Source organism: Rhipicephalus sanguineus, chromosome 4 (genome assembly GCF_013339695.2).
Source record: "Rhipicephalus sanguineus isolate Rsan-2018 chromosome 4, BIME_Rsan_1.4, whole genome shotgun sequence".
NCBI classification, from domain to species: domain Eukaryota; kingdom Metazoa; phylum Arthropoda; class Arachnida; order Ixodida; family Ixodidae; genus Rhipicephalus; species Rhipicephalus sanguineus.
In genome coordinates, this window is record NC_051179.1 from 195,020,068 (window position 1) to 195,037,573 (window position 17,506).

Genomic DNA, 17,506 nt, shown 5'->3' on the forward strand with positions numbered 1-17,506 from the left:
CGAGGGACGAACGGGTGCCGCCTTAAGGAGCTTCGCCCCTAAAAAAAGATTCCCACTTTAGTCTCCGATTACCTTGATTCACCTTGCTTATCATATGGTATCCTGCAGCGGTCGCGGCGGCTTTTGACAAGGCTGTGGAGTCGAGCACACTGGGAAGCCCAGCTTTCAACTTTGCTCCGTAACTTGATCTATCTCACCAGGGAGATGATCAGCTTCCACGGTTTTCTGGACTAAGAAGGCTGCCCACCTCCAAAGGAGTGTGTCTGTCCTAATAATGTTTATTTCTCTCTCTATCTCTCTGTCAGCAACGATGAGTTCACAGAAAGTTTTATACGCGCAAGAGCAACTCAACATCGTTATATACTACTACTGAAAGTATCTATTATACACATATAAATCCTCTCGCCCGCTGCTATAAGCATCCGCTGCCGATGTGACTGGCGGGCAGCCTTCTTGCATGACGTTCAGAAAGAGACATTGTGTGGCTATTCCGAAAAAAAAATATATTATTCAGCACAGTAATGCGATGCCTATTGTGCAGACTTCATTTTAACGCCGCGAGTTTTCGCATACTCGTGACGTCTCCTAACAAGGAGGCGATTTAATTGCACACCGAAAATTTTTGACGAATAGCAAAGAACCAGTGACCAATAATACACCGCATTCAAAATAGTTTATTATTATTTGTTTCTTTACGCAGTCATGCGTAAATGATAATTACGCGGTGAATCACTTGCGCGTCATTTGTTGCGTCGTGTTACGAGCAGGTGCTGTGAGCGTGACCCAGAAACTTTCGACCATTCATGAACAGCTAACGACCTTTACGGAAGGAGGCAATGCGGGGTAGTTTAACGTTATAATAATAATAATAATAATAATAATAATAATAATAATAATAATAATAATAATAATAATAATAATAATAATAATAATAATATCTGGGGTTTGAACGTTACAATCACCCACATTTTTTCAAAGAAAATTTGAGCTTACACAGTTTGCGTAGGCTATCTATTTGGAGGGGCCGGAGGGGAGGAGTAAAGGGGCCACTTCACCGCTTTCCGTCCACCCCCACCCAGGCTGAGAAAAACAGGAGAGCAAGGAACGACACCTAGTGTATAAACTCGTAGTCATTTATAATCTTATAACTATGCTCAACTAGCTCAATGTGGTTTCCATAAATATTTTCGACTGAACTTGGTCTTCTTCTTTAGAAAGACTATATTAGAGGGCTCTAAGAGTAAAGAAATTGGCACTCGGATTATCCTGAAGACTTCTGCGAAGTACCTTGCTTTGTCAGCCACATGTTTTGTTTAATAAGTGAGCATTTAGGGTACTACAGTCATAGCAGATTCTTCATACTCATCGTATGTAGAACGCCATACTGAGTCTGTGAAGATTGCAGATGGATTGCTCAGATGAAGTACAGGTTAAATGTGGCTGTACTTCTTAAGCATCACGGTAATATTTCCAAATGCTGTGTCGTCGCAGCATAGGACGGCCCAGCCTGCACAATCTGTTTGTGCAGATTCTTCCTTGATTGAAAACAGTTTTGAAAACGCAAATCATCTAATCATCAATATGAATATAAAAAATCACGTCAAATTCAGCAATTCAGCGAAAATGTAGTTCTCTCTCTCTCTCTCTCTCTCTCTCTCTCTCTCTCTCTCTCTCTATATATATATATATATATATATATATATATATATATATATATATATATATATAGCCCCCCACTCGCCAACGAGTTGGTACGCCACTGGATGACGCTACTCGCTGGCGGCCAATACTACTGCGGCAAATCCGTCAGGCAGGCTCGGTACGTACACGACCTCCTCTGGTCGTGGGTACGTACTACCTCGGAGTGCCGTTCAGCTCATACGTCAGTTTTAGTTCATGCAGTTTTATGTAGCACGCACAGGATTTTGCAAAGCATCGTTATGCACGGTAACGGAGCTGAAATCTAACCTTTCACACCGCAGCAAATAATTAGGTGGCGAGTACTTTGCACTTTCCATGGTTTGGGAAAGTATTTTAGTCTCATATCCAATTCAACGAGGCTCATGACTTCATCCGGTGAAAGTGGCACGGGCCGTACGTCCGCACGTGCTATCTGTTCCTATGCTAACAAACGGGTTGACCCGGGTTATAGTGTTGAACACGGGTCAACCCGGGTTGACCCGGGTTGACCCTCCTCCTGGCGCCATCTTGAAAAGCATGGCGCGCCACCTATAGTTCATGGGCATTGCGAATTCCGGCAAGATTACTTATCATCTTACTTCAGTGGCATCACCAGGGCACTCAGTTATCTAGAGTGTACCGTGCTTCGGCGATGATATGATGCAACGACGAAAATTAGCGCAGTTTTCACCCATACACGTCCCCGGAAAGGAAGAATGCTAGAGCGCCCCTGTATATTTCTCAAATCAAGGTATTTCGCGCCGAGACAAAATGGACCGTAATGAAAAAAAAGTAACACTACCATAGATGAATTGATACCTCCTTACAATAATTTGTATCAGGAAAATTCAGCAGTTGCCGTCCGTTTCTCCGTAATTTGGACCAAAAATAAATGCAGTAACAGAAAAAAATACTTGCCTTCAGTGCATTCAGAAGATCCCGGCGGCAATGCTTGCTCGTACGCAGAAAAACAAAATCACAGCATATCCACGGAGTGAATGATGATGAGTGGGCGAAGCTGCGGAGGTTCATCGGTAAACCGTGAATCTTCCGTGAATTCTGCTCAGTACATCATCACCGACGTGAGATCGGGCGCGTTTATACTAAAGGTTCGATGAGTTATGACGACTTGCAGCTCACTTTAATTTTACATGTGCGCTGTGAATTTTCATTGTTTAGAAAACCATTGCTTTAGAAAACATCTGGCGTCTTTCGTTAAGCAGCTGGCGTCTTTTCGTTTTGCTTTAGAAACATCTGGCGTTCTTTCGTTTTGCTTTTACAAAACATCTGGCGTCTTTCGTTGGTTTATTTCATCAATCAACGGCGTTTTGAACAAAATTTTTATTGTTTAATCACGCACAGGAGAAATCTCACCAGGCACTACCTTGGAGGTAAACAATGGCTGCTAATGGGAATGAGAGACAGAAGAAGTCGGCTTTTAGCTAACACTTACACTTCTACTTCTACTAACGTTTCCTACTGGAACATGCCAATGGCTGCTAATGGGGAATGAGAGACAGAAGAATTCGGCTTTTAGTTAACGCGCACGCTGCGAATTTTTTATTGTTCAACAACGCACAGGAAAAACCTCCCACCGGCACCACCTTGGAGGTCAAAGCGTAAGACTGGTTACGCACTACGACTACTACGACTACGACTACGAGGGACGAACGGGTGCCGCCTTAAGGAGCTTCGCCCCTAAAAAAAAATCATGCGAACGCTGTAATCCCGCGCGCTCTGCCACATAACACTTATACATACTACCATTTACAGAAGGGAAACTGTACCTTTGACAGTGCAACGGAAATAAGGGTAGCGGTGGCGTTGTGAACTAAAGTATCCGACCAAGAGATGGCGCTGCGAAAACTATCATCATCATTGCGTTGGGGCATTATGGGTGCCGCATTGCTGGCGGGTGCGGGTGGTCGCGGTGCGCGCCCGCTGGTTCTGGGCGTTTATTCACTCCTGTCCGGGGGTTGTATTCGCGCGCGCGGCAGCCTATCGTTACTACAAATATTTCCGTTACGTCGCCAGGGGACCGAAAGGCCGCAACTGGCAAAAAACAGGCCAAGCAAGTAAGCTTACATTGTTTATTGGCAATCGTGAATGTAGCAGTATACATGTAAACAAGCAGCACTGTCAGTTACAGAGTTGAACAATACATACAAGAAACAGAAATATCCATCTGCTTAATAGCACAGTACTTGCGTACAGTGCAGCCCGTCCTCTTTCTCACTTACACATGCGCGTTTGACGATTTGAGCGGTAATAAACAAACAGCAGCAAAGCTCGCAAAAGATGCAGTGCCAGTAAGATTAGCCTCAGCCCGACGTACTATTTTGACAACACATTGGCGAGAGCCACTCGGCGCTGAAAAAAAAAAAGTGAAACCACACTGTTGCGCAAGCTATTCCTGTACATAACGTGTTCTCGTTATTGTGCTCAATATCCTTGTGTTCGTGCCTGCGCGCTGATCTATTTACGATGAATTCCGACCATTTAGCTCAACTTTCAGTTCAGCTAAGCTCGTGTGTTCTGGGAAAACACCATTTACAGTATCACGTTGAAAAGGAAACTTGGTTCATGTTTCAAAAGAGGTTGCAGTGACAAACACTCCAGTTGAGTAACTGTTGGCGAATAAGGAAAGCCCTAGCCTGAATCCAACATTTCAGCAAGTGAACATTCCTGTAAAGGTTGTCACGTAAGACAAGTTTCGAGAAGTGAGCTACCCTTGCTCGCCCACTGTTTATCAACTGACGTATGTGATAGCGGATGCCTGAGCGTGTTCCTGAAAGCACTCATTTATAAATAAAAAATAATGATGTACCAGTGGACAGCACCGACAATAGACTGCACATGATGTGTGTGCGCACAGTAGAGACATTTAGAACAGTAGTATACAAGACAGCTAGGAAGTGCTGGAAGTAATAGTAGCAGTGTTGGAAAAATAGGCAGTGAGTAATCCTTTCTGTCAAATGTGTATAATTAGCTTCTTTGTTTAATTGCTATGTTTCGCACTGAAAAATAAATAAATAGTCCATTTTTTCTGGTGCCAATGGTGCATAGTCGTGAAAGACACTGCTTAAACGATGGACGATTGCAGAAGCTGAATTTACATTTTCATTCTTCACTACCTCCTAACTGTCTGCCTCACTCTTAACACGGGTGTCACACAAAACTAATAAGGCGGCAATAGGGGCTAGATGGCATGTCTTCATGCTTGCGATGCGCTGCAGGTAGACACGGACCAGAAAAAACGAGAACAGCACAAGGTGTTGCGCATCACCCTGTGTTGTTCTCGTTTTTTCTGGTCCGTGTCTACCTGCAGCGCATCACAAGCATGAACACAAAACTAGCCTTTTTTGGATATATAGCTCACGCCAACATCAAAGAAATAGCAGTTATTACACATTCAAATCTTTAACATGCACGAACACTGACCAACTCTATTGAAGTCTGATTATATCTATTGAGTGCACTCATTTATTTTTCTGTTAAAAATAAACATACTTTTAAAAACTCCGGTCATGTGTCAGGTCTGTTATCTAGAACAAATATTTGCTACCTTGTCTGTGGTTCCACTTCACATACAGAATAAATTGCTTGCACAAATGCAACGGTGCTGTACCCTCTTTTCTGGATGTGTCTGTTTACTAAAACTAAAGACTAAATTTTCAAATGCTTTACAAATTCAACAGCCTGTTTCATAGAACACTGGCCAAAATGTCCTTATGCACATGCTTCTATTCTCCTACTCCCATCATCAACGTTATTTATTCCAGAGTAGCGACCCGGAAACTATTCTCCAGGTGACCACTACCGAAATGTCTCGTTTAATGAAGGCACGGGTCTTCGCACACGTTTTCCTATTTAGAACCTTCACAATGTCCCTCCCTACAAGCAATCGGTACACATAACTCTTTGTTTCAGCACTACTGTAGCTTTCCCTGCCATTGCTTTGCAACAGCCTCCACAATTGTAGCAAACTATATTCACTGGGAAAAACAAGTGCTGCTAAATATGCACTACTACTGGCCCACTTGCTACCAAGTTACATGTGATACTCTATGCAAAAGTTTCACACGTAGATTAAAGTACAGTATGTGAACCCCATCACATGCACTATCCAAGAAATTTGAAGCCAGCACATTTTCCTCTAAACTGGGTAATTCATGAAGCAAGAAGCAATAATTTGTGGACCCAATTTTGTACTGCTTCAACAGTACCGTACACTATCACTGCTTTTCAGTATAAGGCTTGCATTTGTCTGCCTGGTAAACGTTGGTGGTGCATAGGCGACTCTTGAGCTTCTTACGACTTGGTGTGGGTAGCTTGGAAACCAATGATCTCTCTTTTGTCCAGTTTCTGAGAAGAAAAAAAGTTGAGTCATGAGAAAAAGCAAGAAAGAAATGATGAAAAACAAATTGATTCAATAAGTAAATTGTCCACAACCATACCTTGTGAGGATTTGGGACCACGAATTTACTTTCAGTAGTGGAACATCCTCTGCTGACTTGAGGTAGGTTCAGAGATAAAGCATCCGAGCAGTGTGCTGATATGAGCAGTTTTCTTGGAGGCTGTGGTTGGGTTGGAAGAGGAAAAAATAATGATTACTATGGTAGAAGCGTGAGTGGATTTGCGATTCATGTCTGAGAAGAATGTATATGAGAGCACTGCATAGAAAATAGTGTACACATAACATTGCTTTGTTTGTGAATTTGTTTTAGTGGTGACCTTCAGTGGACCGTGTCTGACCAAGCCTCAATCAGAGGATACTAAGCTAGTTAATTTCACAACTCTATAAACTACAGTGGTATGTGCAAATGTAATATGTATGATTGTAAACTTACGAAAATGTATAAATGCATATACATACTATAAGTTCACTTGGCTCTACCATGCATTGGACTTATGAGCATTTATCTCAGAAGACTAATTTGTGCAGAAATAGGTAAAACTTATGCTGTGATCTGCGTTACAAAGTTTAGCAGAAAAGATATTTTTTGCAAAAGTGAGAACGAAGTAAATAATCTTAGAAAAGTGTCATTGGAATCCACAAGCGGTGCATCCGATCAGCTGGACGAGTCGTAAAACCTTTTGAAATGACAAAACCTAGCGCATGCAAAGAAAAAAAAAGCTATGTTCAAATTCAAAGCAGTGCATTTTCACTCACCGGTGCGCACACCCACATGGTGCGTGGTTATTCCGTTTTCGTAGGTAGTCTCCGAGCTCTTTGCTGGCATTGAATTTTCACGCTGGCAGCCGGTGAAGCGCCGCAGCTGACGTGATTCACAGGCTTTAGAGACGTTCGCTTTGTGGCAGCGGCATGTTTGGCGCACGAACTCACATTGCTATATCAAAACTGATTTAAAACGGAGCTGCGTAACGCCGATCAAAGAAAATGACCGCGGTACAATTTGAATGAAATAACCGACCAAAGCGCAATCGATGCCAATGGGCTGCTGCTTTTCGAGCGTCAGTGTAATCTCAATACTTGTCCTCAAACAATCAAGCTCTTGTATTAACTCTAGAAGTAACACAAAAACTGGTCCCTACTAGCTGTATGAAAAATGACACGGTAACTAAGCTTTTAACAATCTTCTGATACATACTGAAATAAAATTTTCGGCCGCGTTGAGCGCCCCTAACACGGAAAATGCGAACTAACTTATCCGACCGCTAAAAGAGGAGTCAGTAGCTCCACTCTCCGCGCATATCGATGGAACTCGCCGCGGTTGATTTTTTCGCCCTCTGCGGCGATCGCTGGAACTTGAGACTTTCCGGGGCCTGCCACTACGACTACGAGGGACGAACGGGTGCCGCCTTAAGGAGCTTCGCCCCTAAAAAAATGACAATTAACGAGCGTATTACAAATAATTGTCTAGGAAATATTAATGCAGCCAATCGAATCCAATAGTACTCTTCTACATGCGTATGCTGATAATCCTGACGTTAGTTCACGAAGCAGTTCGTTTCTCAAAATTGGTGGAAGGGACGCAGTCTCTAGCAAACGTTATGCATTCGTCATTGGTTATAGTGTTATTAAATTAGTGTATTAAGTTTTTAGCGCTCTAATGTTGATGTTCACTAATGCCACGAATACTGATCCACAAAAGTCAAATCTCGAATCGATGATTTTTAAAAATCCCACACGTTTGTTGCTCAAAGATTTTGCTGAATTGCTGTCGACGCTCATAATCCTTGTCACACAAAAGCTCTTTGTTAAGCAAAGCTTTAGAATGTAATTTTTGGACAGTTTTCGCGCTGCTTATCAATAATATTGTTCACAAAAAATGCGGTTCAGGCAGACAAATAGGTAGTAAAATCTGGCACCGTCTGCAAAAATACGGCATCACAGGCTTCATTGTTTCTGCACGGAAGTCCATAAACGAAACTCCAACCTGTTTTCTCTATTTTTCTTTTCTGCCAATAGTCTATCTTTCTCATCCAAAGAAATTGCAATATTGAAGACCTGTATCTAGTCTAAAGTTATTAAATACTTATTTATTTTGGGTCATTCCATGCCAAACGTCCCAGCCATTTTGGCGACCATCTCAAGTGTATACGAAAAAAATCGTCCTGATTTACTGCATTTAAAACAGTGAATTCCTAGAACATTTCGGAGGGGAAACTATTTTTGGTAACGTGGGAGCCTTCCGAATTTCCCAGAATGTCGTCTGGGTGTTGTTTGTAAGAATTTATTCTGTAGTATTATTTCTTGTTTCATATACCAAATTTGGTTTACATAATAACGAAAGGCGTTTGTGTAAGGTGTTTGAAGCTTAATATTATTACTGCAATTTTTCTGTCAAATACGCCTCCAGGAATTTTGACAAAATGTTCTATGTTTGCACTTTTTCATTTGCAACATTGTGCCTTGTGTGAATACCCGAGTAATGAATATGTACTCTACAAAAGGGATATTTTGCGTTAAAAATATTTTCAGACCCCTCAAGTTTCGAAAGTTTACGAGCAAAAATCACGAATTTCAACAAATCGTCATTTTGGTCCACATTGAGACGTAATTTACACCACGTGGTGTTCCTATTAAAATCAGCTTTATACCTCAATCGAAAGAAAATAAACCGTTATTCTTATATGGCAAAATTTGTCACTACAATTTTCGTTTTAAGGAAGAAAATAGTTTTCGAAATTCCCTATTGACGGCAATGGGGAACTTCAATGAGGAAGCTGCCGCATGAGCAAATGGGCCGATAGCATGGCGATAAACCAGGCTAACATCTCCGGGGATGTCATAAAAAAATTGCAATCTATCGACATCGCTGTATATATAAGAGCAAACTTTAGTAAGCTATCATGAAACTTTCGCTAGTCGATTTGCGGATAACTTATACAGCGCTCACATATTCACATATATATGGGCTCGAGAAATACTTATTCCATATGCACAACAGCCACCGCGCATACGAGGAGATGGTATGCATGTAAAGCAAACCGTGCCGAGACGACATACGCGCTTTTAAGGCGCTGTCATTCACACCTGCGACATTTGTCAGAAACAAGCGAAACGTTCCGTACGAAGACAGCATGCTCGACGACGGTTGGATTAAACTGGTGCTGCAAAGCGAGCACGAGCGTGAATCAGGGGCGTAGCCAGGAGGGGGGGGGAGGGGGTTCAAACACCCCTCCCCCCGAAATTTTTCAATTTTGCTTGCGTATGTACACACGCACACATACAAACGCACGCACGAAGATACATAAAGTATGGTTGAACCCCCCCCCCTCCCCCCGCCGAAAATATTTCTGGCTACGCCTCTGGTGTGCATACATACATACATATGCGAAATTCCCACGCGTCGCTTCTCACGTGACACTTTCTCGATCTGTCATGTTTGCCCGCTTACATATATACTGTCTTGTATGGAAAGGTCTTTCATTTATAAGTGTAGTATTGATTTTAAGAGCCTTGAAACGAGGAAGTGTTAAAACAGAGCGTGCATGTTTTATCCTTTCGTCTATAGCCTCTATAACAAGAAAAGTCACTTATATGCATGCAGTATTCGTCTGCAGTTGTGCTAACTTCCCTTCGTAGGGATATTCAATTTAGAGGCATCGACGATGCAAAGAGGCCGTCACCGAGGAGTCTCGGGTAACAAGATGAGTTCGATCGCGATGCAAGTGTATGTAAATGCATCTATGCAAGCATATTGAGCACTTTGACTATGCAAGCATCTATGCAACCTGATTTCGTTGCACTCCAGTGTTGTATAACGTTGTTGCACCTTGCTGTTTGTAATGATTGTTTGGATTCTTTTTTTTTCCTGTTTTTCTTTTTTTTTTGCTTTTTGTCTGTGTTTCTACTTATTGTTCTTTTGTGAATACTGGTGCCCCCCTTAATCAATGGCATTCAATGGGCCTGTAAGACATTTTGAATAAATAAATAAATAAATAAATAAATAAATAAATAAATAGGCGTGCGCAGTGTTGCCCATTACGGGGGGGGGGGGGGAGCCTCACCGCGTGCCCCCCTCCCCTCCACCAGTTCAAAAGAAAGCATGCTTCGCAGTGGATACAAAGATGAAAATTAAGCAATATGGCGTACTTCCCACAACGGCCTGCCTTTGGTCCCTTTGGTAAAATAAGAAGTAGACAGCTCTCGGAATGCAACTTCAGTGGTCCTCGGCCGCCATTATCATCAAGAAACATGCATGGCCATAGCCTTGCACTTTAAACAATGACGGGACAGGTCCGACTAAACGAAGGTTAGCGCCCCCCCTTAGATGATTAGGGGGTGGGGGTGCTGCCCCCCTCGTGCGTACGGCTATGCACGCAAGAATGTAAAGATTTCTTCGTAGCAATCTATTAGAAGTGCTCAAGACGGCGTTGTCACAATTGCAAGCACCCAGCCATATTATTCGACATTACATATAGATATGTTTAGCCTGGCAAATAATCTAATATACATATGAGCAGCAAAGGCAGACGCACCGTTGCCAGAGTCTAGAAAACAAAAGAGAATGTCGCCACAGAAGCCTGCATATTTCTTGTTCACTGCTGTCATCATTATCGTTAATCCGTTTCCAATTCGATCATTTTCCTTTGGTTCTTCGTCACACCTATTAAAAATGTAGATAACAGCATCGAGTCACGGAGTTGCGCAAATTTTGCGAAACGACTTTACACACTAGTACATAACGATAGTATCAATCGGAACTCAAGAGGAACTACGGTATATATGAACTTCACAACGACAATCATTTACTTTTTAACCGACTGGATTCAATGACACCATAAATAACTGCAATTTTTCTATGCCCGCCACGGTGGTCTAGTGGTTATGGCGCTCGGCTGCTGACCCGAAGGTCGCGGAATCGAATCCCGGCCGCGGCGGCCTCATTTTTGATGGAGGTGAAAATGTTTGAGGCCCGTGCACTTAGATTTAGGCGCACATTAAAGAACCCCAGGTGGTAGAAATTTCCGGAGCCCTCCACTACGGCGTCCCTCACAATCATATCGTGGTTTTGGGACGTTAAACCTCAACAATTCTTATAATTTTTCTACCGGTCTGCTTCCTAACATCTTCAGTATCATCCCCATTTCTGTTTTGTCCGTTTCGCGGAACCTTTCTCTCTCAATGAGATCGTTTTGGCCCACGGGGAGAACCACGTTGAAGGTACAGGAATTATCAGAAGCCCTAAATCAAATGGCTTACCGACAGGAACACCTATACACAGTGCGTCTTTCGCAAGAGACACTGCCCCTACCACCGCCATCGTCATTTTGAGTCCCAATACAAGTATGTTACATTGCAACCCATTGATCCATTGCAAGGAGGTTTAAAAATAATTGATGGGGTAGGTATTAAGAGTGAAGCCGTTGACTCCCAAAAGATGGCGGCCGCTGCGGCCATCTTATTAGGGGCACGATAAAACGTCAGCGCTCGGCGAAGAAAAGGGAGCGTTTTCACCGCACGCCCGACGAGTTTAATACTGTGATAGAATTCGTTTAACGGTGTAGGTATGGTAATCGTTTTAGAGAATAAACTGCAACGAGAAAGCGGCCAAGCGGAGCGAGCACGAGCAACAACCACAACAACCGTCTTTTTCGTTTCTCTACTGGTACCCGTATTTGTCACTACAACCACTCCTCGGCGGAAAAGCGGTCATCCTGGCGACCTATGACCAGTGTTGTATGCCTTACAGAAAAAAAAAATAACTAAATACGTTACTCGTTATGCTAACAAAAAATGAACGCGTTACCGCCCTGCGTTACCCATAAAAGAAGTTAACGCATTACCGTTACCGTTACGGAAAAAAAGTAACGGACGTTACTTCTGCCGTTACTCCATAATCAGAAATTTTAATCGTTGCTTCTTCGCTGCAGGAACCCAATATAAGAATTTTATAAAGCCCAAAGTACTGATTTAGCGAGAATAATTTGCACAAATTTGCCGTTCCTTGGCAATACTGTATATAGTGGCCTGAAGTAGCCTGTGCAGTTATATTTGGTGGCTTCTAATTTTGGTAAGGCTATTTTTCTCAATGTGACATTAAATAGAAGACGATCGATGCCACCGTCAACGCTCTCCGCAAAGAAAACATCACTGAACAAACTTGCAGTAATTATGAAGGCGTGCTTGTACTAACGAAATTAATGCGCAAACTTGTAGCAACAAAAAATGCTTAAATGCCATAAATCCGGCAAAAATATTTGCGCCCAATTTTTTTTTTTCAATTTAACCGGCATAATTACCGCAAAAATTGCGACTGTGTATGCGAAGCTGTTGAAGGTCAGCCTCGCTTCATCAAGAATTCATTAGTCAGAAAGCTAATCGCAGCTGCAGATAGCAAGACGCAAAACTAATTTTGGAAAAGAAGTTTATAAGCAGTGTCAAAGTATTGCACGAACAACTTTCTAATGTAACTGCAACTTGCTGAATGTAAGAAGCAGTTGCATTTCAAAGCTGTCGTCGGAGAGATTGCCTAAATTTGCTCCCAAATGCAATCTTCCCCGCGTAACAAAGGACCCCGCGCGTGGTCGCTTTGTCAACGGTTGGCGGGACGACAGCAATCCGCCACTGCGACGAAATAACATCGGGGAGAGCTCTGGGAAAGTAACTCCTACGAGACGAAAAAAATCTGTGTAAAGTTCTTGAGATAATTGGAATAAAAAGTAATGAGTAACGCCACACCTCGCGTTACCGAAGTATCGTAACGTAAGTACATTATCCGTTACAGTTCCGAAATAGTAACGAGTACGTTACTAAGTTACTGAAAAAAGTAACGCGTTACCGGTAACGCCGTTACTTGTAACGCGTTACCACCAACACTGCCAATGACACAGGTAGTACTGGTCGCCCGCACAGGTCGGCAAAAAAAAAAAAGTGCAGCTCACTCAGACTCACTCAAGAAATGTATTTTGCGCTTAGGGCTCAGTCGTACTCAGACTCACTAAAATTTTTCTCAACCGGACTCACTCGGACTCAAATTCACCGAAATATCACTCACCCGGACTCACTCAGACTCACATTCATGGCCCGATCTGAGTCTGAGCGAGCCCGAGTGAGTCGACTCATGAGTGAGTTTGCCGACCTATGCTGGCAGGTCGTATAGTGAGGTTTCAAACGGTCTATGTGATCAGCCTCGCGTCCGCGGCGCCGTTCATCCGTGATGTCCGAATAAAGGCTCAATAACGTAGTTGACCGGTGACGTCTGGCGTAGGACCCGGTAAAGACCGTCATACTTAGGCATGAGCTTCCCGGAAAGGCCGGTAGCAGATGAGGGCACGCGGAGCCACACGATTGTTTCATGGAGGTGAATATGATGAAGACGAGTTTTGGTCATGAGAATGTTTCTGGTGGGCCTGGCCGTGCGCTAAATAAACGTGCGAGCTGCCGTAACTGGCGGCCTCGGATAAAGTCCCAGATTCCGAAGGGTCCGGGCGACACAAAATAATAGTGCACATGATCGATGATGTTTCCCGACCATAATGAAGGAAGAACGGAGACAATCCCGTGTGTGCGTGCGTGTATGTTTGTGTGTGTTTAGAACAGATTGTGAACGCTTTATATAGTACTATATGCAGTCTATGGACTAGTTTTTCCACTGTTTCCCGTATTTTTAACTGCAATTCCTACTTTTTCCGCACACATGCTGTTTACGCGTGTCTTTGTGTTACTAGTTTTCTTAGTAAGCCTCAAAGTCTTGGCAAATCTTATTGGAAATCTAGTCACCAATACGCATTACGATGTGTAACTTTCGTCGGGATCAACAATCTTTCACAACTAACCTAGCATTTACATTTACAGATCAAAGCCACTTGATCTCGAAATGGGCACCGCCCTGGCACCGCCAGAAAAAGAGCATATTTCCGAGATTTTTTGGGGGGCAAACGCTGACTGCACTCTTGCCGGTAAGGCGTTGAGATTGGTCTATTGTAATCCATCGATCGTAGATAACTCATTGACACTCAGAGTCATGACGCTCTTTGGTCATATCTGGCCCTTGCGCCAATAAATACCAGCACATAATCGTCAATACCTACATGTAGGTGGGTGTTCGGGATCTAAGCGCGCGCTATAACAAATGCCGTAACAGCTATAAAACGAAACTATTTTTTAAAAAAGGAGGAAATTTTGGGTGTGACTAAAACGAAGTGACCTATATTCTGCAACATCAGTTCCCGCTGCCAGACGAGGTCGACGAACGGTAAATCGAGCGCGCGACTTCCGTGTGCGAATAAGCTTACACGGTGCGTCTGCAACCGTGCACAATACAGGGCCGTCGGGATAGAAAGGAGGCCATTTGGCTCACCTTCCTTCAAGAGCGGGGAGCAAAGCGGCGCCCCAGTGTGTGAAGACCCTTCACAAAAGACGCAGCCGTAGTTCCGTGTCCCGGTCATGGTAACAAAGAACTAGGCGCAGGCCGCAGCTCCATTTTTGTCGCACCTTCCCCAGGCACCGTTACCCGGCCCGCTCCCGCCGAAGTTTTCTCTACTCTCGTCTATGTGTGTTCATGTACATACATTGACGCGCATGTCTTTGTTGTGGAAAGCCGCCACGTTTTCCTTCGAGTTTCGTTTCATCGTCCAAGCGCATTAGGTTACGTCGCTCGGTCCGTATAATGGGGAGCGGATTCCCCCGCTTCCGCTTATTGAACACGGAAGTACACCGTGCACTCCCTATGATATGCGAGGTTATCGTGGAATATATAGGTGCCAGTACATAGGTTGGTCTGCACTCTGCAATCTCATGGGTGCTAGTAATCATCTTGCTTCCCTCGAGACTTGGTACACCGGGACACACTGCAGTCTGCTACATTGTTAATATTGCTGCATGCACTATTAAAAATTTGCATATGCCAACACAATATAGGTCGAAGGCACCGCATATCCGTCTACAATTGCGTAGGTGTGATCAGCGAATGAAAGGCGACCGTTTCCGACGTCCCTGGCACCGGCACTAACGCTAACGGGAGCTGGAACTTGTTCCTGGGCTATAAAGCACTTCTTGAAACGTGAAGGACAGAGCAGAGCATTGGCGTGCGCACAAGGGGGGGAGGGGGGGGGGGGGAAGCGGCCGCACCTCCTAATCACCTAAGAAGGGGGTGCAAAATCTTCCCCATACATTGACTTAGTAGGGTGGGAGGGGGGGGGGCGCTGCGATGAACCTTTGCCCCCCCTGATGGGGAACCCTGCGCTACCAATGGAGAAGAGACAGAGGGGCGCCAACTACCAACTGTTTATTGACGGGCAAGGGTGGTAAACGAAGCAAATCTTCCGTCAATAAACAGCTGGTAGTTGGCGCTCCTCTGTTTCTTCTCTGCCCTTTCTTCACGTTTCATGCAGTGCGCCATGAATAACATGTTTAGCTCATAGCAGCATTTACAAAAATAGATGAAGGGTGGGGGCTCGCTCCCCCATGCCCAAATGCACTGTTAAAAGTGGGGCTGAAGAGACCCTTCCCACTTTCTGAAGCGGTCACTCGATTCTCCATCAGGGGAGGGGAGGGGGCGAGGTTCACCGCAGGCTCCCCCCCCCCCTCTCTCTCCCGAAAGAAAATACCCTTAAGTTAAGCGTATTTTCGGTTAAGTCCGAAAGAAAATACGCTAGGCAATGAACGTAACAATGAAAACGAAGCAATGACGTGCTTTTCGCAACGGGCTGCCTTTGGTCCCCCGCTTTCCGGGGGTAAAGATGGAAGTAAACAGCTTCTGAATGCAATGTCAGAGGTCCTCGGCCGCCATTATCATCAAAAACCTGTGTCGAATGACGGTAAGGTACGACTGATAAAGGTGGGGGGCAGACTTGGCGTCCCCCCTTTCGGTAATCGGGGGGGGGGGGGGGGGAGGGGGTGTTGCCGCCCCACTGCCCCCCTTGTGCGCACGCCTATGTCGACAGCACACATGGCTGTATCCGGCAACTGTACCATGACTGCAGATTTGACATGCGCACACTCTCTCGGCGCACTATCCAGCAACTATATAATCTGTGCTTGCATAAAACGATCGTTTTTTGCTCCGACTGTTGCGTCGTCCTTGCTAGTTGCACTGGCAAAGCCTACAACTCAGGCGAAATTTTCTCTCAGCATATTAGTCACGTAATAGATATTTATTACGCATTCCTTTCCGCAGTGAAGATCACTTCTCCGCCACACAGTAACACGTGGTATGGCATCTGAGCAGGGGCGTAGCCAGAAATTTTTTTCGGGGGTGGGGTGGGTGGGGGGGGGGGGGCACCTCCTTGATCTGAAGTGGGGGTCAGGCAGGCAAATGTGATCGAGTGTCATTTTTAGCTCTATATGCCATGGCAAAAAGAAATTCGGGGGGAGGGGGGGCACGGGCCCGGTGTGCCCCCCCTGGCTACGCCACTGCATTTCAGCTATGCAAGCCACTTGTGCGACATTTTCGCGCCGTGCGCGTCGGCATTTGCACAGCACTGTGAAAATCTTGTCAAAGCGGCGCAGCGCGTTTACGACAAGGAGGTGGAGGGGGGGGTGTCACTTGCTTTTCCACTGTCTATAGCGCGACGGCAAAATATGGCAGCTTCCCACACGCCCTCCCTTATTCTTTATCTTTTTTTAATGCGGCAGACTATATGGAGTCGACAGAACAAAGAAGTCTGGTCTCATGGGACAAGCCTTTGTGGAAGATAATACAGACGCGCCGAAGATTGCAGGTTCGGCCCCTGGCGGCAGCAAGTTGCCTTTTCGTCCACCTTACTTTCTTCACATCTATATTACAATTACTACAACACACTTAAAACAGTACAATTAACGTCCTCTATACCTTCCTTGGCTTCATTATCTGCTGGTTTTCAATAAAATTGCCAACGAAGTTACACGTCTAAAGTTTTGGCAGTGACAAGCAAAAACCAAGTTACCTAGCATAACTTGCTCCTAGACAAGACCCCTAGCACTTACAAAAAGTGTGAACACTCCTGTCCTTTAAGCTCGAGCTTCTTTGGTCAGCGTAAGTTCCCGATATTTTTTTATACAAAACAAATTTATAATAGTCTTCTTGTAATTCCTATTCTGCTATGTAATCAAATACAAAACGATTAAAATAAATTAACCATTATATTTGTTTCTCATTAGTTAAACCAGAAATGAATTGTTTTTGCTGAACCAGAATGAAAGAATTGGCGGTTCATTCTCAAAGGATGGCTAGTCATACATTGCAGCGTGTGTGGATGACAGGGCCCATTTCGTGAGCACACCGTAATCACAAAACAACAAATTTGAGCTCACACAATTGACAATGTGGCATCACGTTGCCTGCTGAAGATTTGATATCCTCGAGAGACAACGCGCAATTTCTGCAATAACATTATTCTTAATCGGCACCCCGTGTTGCATCTTGCATCTACT